The sequence below is a fragment of the Myotis lucifugus genome, unplaced genomic scaffold (assembly GCF_000147115.1).
Source record: "Myotis lucifugus unplaced genomic scaffold, Myoluc2.0 scaffold_0, whole genome shotgun sequence".
Lineage (NCBI taxonomy): Eukaryota > Metazoa > Chordata > Mammalia > Chiroptera > Vespertilionidae > Myotis > Myotis lucifugus.
Window position 1 is genome coordinate 24243942 of NW_005871048.1, and position 5030 is coordinate 24248971.

General features: G+C 49.1%; 1 long non-coding RNA gene across 1 annotated transcript; it reads left to right on the forward strand.

Annotated features, from left to right (window-relative positions):
* Positions 1 to 669: 669 nt before the first annotated feature.
* Positions 670 to 3890, forward strand: LOC106696814. Its single transcript, XR_001347778.2, has 3 exons — positions 670 to 910; positions 2984 to 3095; positions 3288 to 3890. It is a non-coding gene; the product is annotated as an uncharacterized LOC106696814 (long non-coding RNA).
* The last annotated feature ends 1140 nt before the right edge of the window (positions 3891 to 5030 follow it).

The window sequence follows — 5030 nt, forward strand, 5'->3', positions numbered from 1 at the left end:
TACCATTGACACGATATATCACTCACTCACACTCCCCGCGGGTGCTCTGCCTTGAAAACAGATTAGGAAGGGCGCAGCGGAACTGGAAGGGGAGGCTTGCCCGGGGCGGGGAGGGGCCGCGGGGCGCCCCCGTGAAGGCGGCTTTTTCCGATCCAGCCCCGCGCAGTGGACGCCCCCCTAGCCCCGCTGGGCCCTTCCCCTTTCCTGCCGGCCGCGGGCTGTGCGGTCCGGGCCTGAAACTTAACACTCTCGGTCCCGTCTTCGCCCAGTGACCCTCGGCCCCGCACCCCGGCCCGCTCGGTCCCCTGCGGGTCACAGAGAGGAGGGCGGGAGGCCCGAGGGGCACTTGGCCAGACTGGTGCAGTTGTGCAACAGGAGAGCGGGGACCCGGGTGTGGCTGTCTACTTCTGGACTCTTCGCCCTTAGGATCTCGAGCAATAGCCCCCTTTTCTGCAGTCTGCCCGGGCTTAGCTAGAAGAATTTGCCAACTCAAATCTGGTCCGGGACCGTGCGGGTGGAAAAGCGGATCACAAAAATAAATTGGTCTGTGTGTTCGTGAAAGTGCGCGCGCGAGCGCCTGCGTCTGTTTTGTCATTTTACTTTTGGGGGGTGGGGGTGGGGGGTGGGGCGGGGAGTGGTGTTGCAATTTGGAAATTTTAATAATTTTTTTGGGAGGAAACTGCCAAGTCCCAATCCAAATTGAACAACAGTCCCAAGTTGATGCCCTTTATAGCCTTTCCGGAGCCTGGCGGGTTTTCTTTCTGAGGCTGATTGCTTTTGTCTTTGGCTCATCTTGCACAGCACTTCCTGGTTTGGGGGTGGAAGTGAAATGTTACAAGCCCAACTAGAAAACGCTCCTCTGCGGAGACTGTGAGCCGTGGTTGTTGCCTGTTTGTGATCAGACCTGACGGTAAAACCTGTTGCCCTGCAATGGCATTGACGCTTTGTGCCTCGGGTCCCCACTCTCTACAGTGTTGTGTTTTAGGCAGTTGAAGAGAAAGAGGCCAGATTATAGGGAAAGATTTGTCATGCTACAGGGATTCTGGCAGCATGGAATTCTTGCCTTTTCTCATTTTTAAGGGATTCTGATTTCCCTTTATTCAAGAGACTGGCTAGCCTCATTCTTAATGGGGGGAGGAAGGAGGGATGATTTAAATGCATTTCCTCTTAAGGTGTTCTACTTACTGCCTAGGTATGTAGTATTTCCAACAAGCAAGCTGCAGTCTGTTGGAATCTATAATAATAAAAGTGTAATATGCTAATTAGATCGGACAGCCAAACGACCTTTTGGCTGCCATTCCGGACATCCTTCTGGACAAAGCCACGGCAGTGGGGTCCAAGGCAGAGGTGGTTAGGGGCGATCAGGCAGGCAGGTGAGTGGTTAGGGGCAATGAGGCAGGCAGGCAGAGTGGTTAGGGGCAATCAGGCAGGCAGGCAGAGTGGTTAGGGGTGATCAGACAGGCAGGCGAGTAGTTAGGGGCGATCAGGCAAGCAGGCAGAGGGGTTAAGGAAGATCAGGCAGGCATGCAGAGTAGTTAGGGGCAGTCAGTCAGGCAGGCAGGCAGGCAAGCAGTTAGGAGCCAGTGGTCCCAAATTTCGAGAGAGAGATATCCAACTGCTGATCCTGCAGGGAGGGGATTGGGCCTAAACTGGCAGTTGGACATCCCCTGAGGGGTCCCGGATTTCGAGAGGGTGCAGGCCGGGCTGAGGGACCCCCCCCCCACCAACCCTGTGCATGAATTTTGTGCACTGGGCTTCTAGTTTATACATAAAAGGAATTTATACATTAAAAAAATGAAACAACTTGGATATGGGGTTTATGATTGTCATTTTAAGAAAAATTGATTGATGGCATCAATTACATGCATAGTTGGGGAAAGTGTCATAAGCCTGAAAAAATACTTTTCTGATTGTGACCAAACAATGACAGTAAGTGAGCAGTAAAACTATAGGGATGAGTGATAGGCAGCCCCACCTCAGGCCCAGGAACTGGAACCATTTTCTAACTCAGGAGCCTAGAGGCCCTAGATCCAGGGGTTTGATCACTGAGAACATTCATCTGGAAGAACGGTTCTCATTAAAGCTTGAGATGTTTTCCTAAGGAATATTTCAACTGGAATTTAAACTAATCAGGTTTATATTTCCTGAAAGGCTTCCATGTATATCATTGTGAAAGAAATTGTAGAGGGAGTGATATAAAGATTTAGCCCTGGCTGGATTGCTCAGTGGTTAGAGCGTCTGCCCAGGGACTGAAGGGTTGTGGGTTCCATTCCAGTCAAGGGCAGGTGCCTGGAAAAAATATCCTTGGGTGAAGATTAACAACAACAATAACAACAAAAAAAAAAGATAATGAAGATTTAAATACACATTTTCTGCTCTCTAGAGATTTACACTTTAGCTGAAGCCATGTGGCATTTATAACATGTGATCACTTGGGTGTCATTGAGAGACATACAATGTGTGAATAGTACAAATGTGTTTTGGGAGTTGGAGGTTCTGTGGATTTTAGTGATTATAGGAAGAGAAAGGAGGCTTGAGTGGGCTGGCTGCCTGGTGGGATGTGGCCTGAAAAAGAAAGGGTTCAGGAAATAAAAAGTGCCCATCCACCTGGCTGAAGTTGCTAGTCCAAGTTCAGGAGTAATCCATCCATCCATTTATCAAGCAGCTATACTGTGCTCATGAGACAGTTGATACCAAAATCTGGAAGAGATAGCTGGAACTCAGATAAGCAGAACATTTGCAGGCTAAATACAATGCATTGATTTGATGACTGTGAGTAAAGAAAAATTTCAAAAAAGTTGAAGAAGAGGGTGATGGTCTCAATTGCTCTAATCGTCAGTGAGGAATTTGAAACTTTAATACCAGAACCAGCAGTTAAGTATCTTGGGGAAGCTCCTTTTAAATATATATGGCAACTTTTGCTACATTTTTATTTGCACTTATATATTATAAGAATTTTATCCTTTTATTTGCTCTATAACAGGATACCTGCTGTGTGTCAGGCTCTGTGGAGGGACCAGGGACCTTCTACACTCAAGGACATCACAGTCCAGAAGGAAAGACAAACAAATAAATCCACAAGCAAGTGACCGCAGGTTAGGACTATGGCCAGGGGCGGTAGTTCAAGAGTGCTGCAGGGTCCTGAGGAGGGGCTGTCCTTGCTGACCTAGGGGCCGGAGAGCTCGGGGGCAGCTTCTTCCCCCCCGGGTTTGACTTGCGTGAGCTGAAATCCCCTCCAACTAATCTCCACATCTTATCTCTTCCTCTTCATCCCTATAATTGTTCAGGAACTTCTCACTTCTCACCAGGAAGCATATAAAATGAGAAAAAGGCAGGATGGAACCCAGAGAAGAAGGCAGTGGAGCCCAAGAAAGAGCGTCAGTGGGGCAGAAGGAAGCTAATAGAGAAGTGGTGCTAAAGGCCAAGGGAGGGGCCTTCTAAAAGGAAGGGCTGGTCCACAATAAAAAATGTCCCTCAAAGGTTGGGTGGGACAATGTATGAAGAGTGTCCTTTTGATCTGACAGCTGAGAGGTTTTTGATAACAGTCAGTGGGTAGAACTGGGAAGGAGGCAGTGTTTCTCTGCGGGGCCCGCAGTTGGACAGTCCCCCTTTACTTTGGGTGGTGTTTTTTCTACCACCACGTACCCCAGGAAGGGACGTTACCCTGGAGCTTCTGGCTGACATCCCGGTGTCCTCCAACGCCACTGAAACATACTTGTCCTATCTGCCATCTCCAGACTCTCGGTCAACTGTGCTCCACTCCATAGTGATGTTTTCCTGAGTAAATCAGAAAAAAAAAAAAAAAAGAATCCTTGTAGACAGGCAACAACTACTTAGCAAATATGCAAAGCTCTCAGCCTCGCCCTAACTGGTTTGGCTCAGTGGATGGAGCGTTGGCCTGCGGACTGAAGGGTCCCAGGTTCGATTCCGGCCGGGGGCATGTACCTTGGTTGCGGGCACGTCCCAGGTGGAGGGTGTGCAGGAGGCAGGTGATGGATGTTTCTCTCTCATTGATGTTTCTAACTCTCTGTCCCTCTCCCTTCCTCTCTGTGAAAAAAGCTCTCAGCCTTCTTTCCCTTATGCCATCATGGATCTGAGTAGGAGCTTCATGCATCTGACTGTAGAATGAAGCCTCCGTAGTGAAGTTCTTTCCATCCTTGGGGGTTTGGGTTATGAAAACAAAGGAGAGGAAGGTGCTGGTCAGTTGGAGAATATGTGTAGACCACCGGAGCCTTGCTATGTACTAGGGTCTGAATGTTTGTGTCCCCTTCAAATTCCTAAGTTGAAATGTTAATGCCCATCTCCATGGCATTAGTAGGTGGGGGTGCTTCTGGGAGGTGATTAGGTCATGAGGGCAGAGCTTTATGCCCTTGAAAACAAATGCCCAAGAGAGCTTCCTTGCCCCTTCTGTCACGTGAAGAAACAAGGAGACGTCTCAACTCAGAAGCGAGCCCTCACTCAAACATGCTGCACCCTGATGTTGGAGGTCCAGCCACCAGCACTGTGAGAAATGCATTCCTGTTGTCTCTAAGCTCCCTAGTCCATAGTTTGTTTGTTTTTCTATAGCATCCCAAATGGACCAAGACACTGTGCTTCTCAGATCACATGGGCTTGTGCATGGATGGCAGAAGGGGTAGCGGGGAGGGAAGGAGGCAGAAGGATGGAGAGACAGAGGCAGAAGAGAAAAAAATAAACAGCAGAGGAAGTAGTTTTAAATTTTCACTACCAGACAAGAACTAACAGACAAGAACTCGAGTCACACATGAAAGGGCGAGGGCTACGCCCTCCATCTTGCCCCGAATCCTCCATTTTTGGGCAGCAGCCATGTGCTCAGCGAGGAGCTTCTTCCCGGAAGCCCCAGCCTCTGCTAGCCACACCTAGGATTTCTTTAAACTAACCAATGATAATCAAGGGAAGTGCGCGCCATAGACACAACCACATCCTGTGTAACAAGACACCGACTTGCGCCTGGCCAATCGGCAGGGCCCACAGTCCTCTCTCCTTCCCTTACTCCAACCCCCCTATAAAAC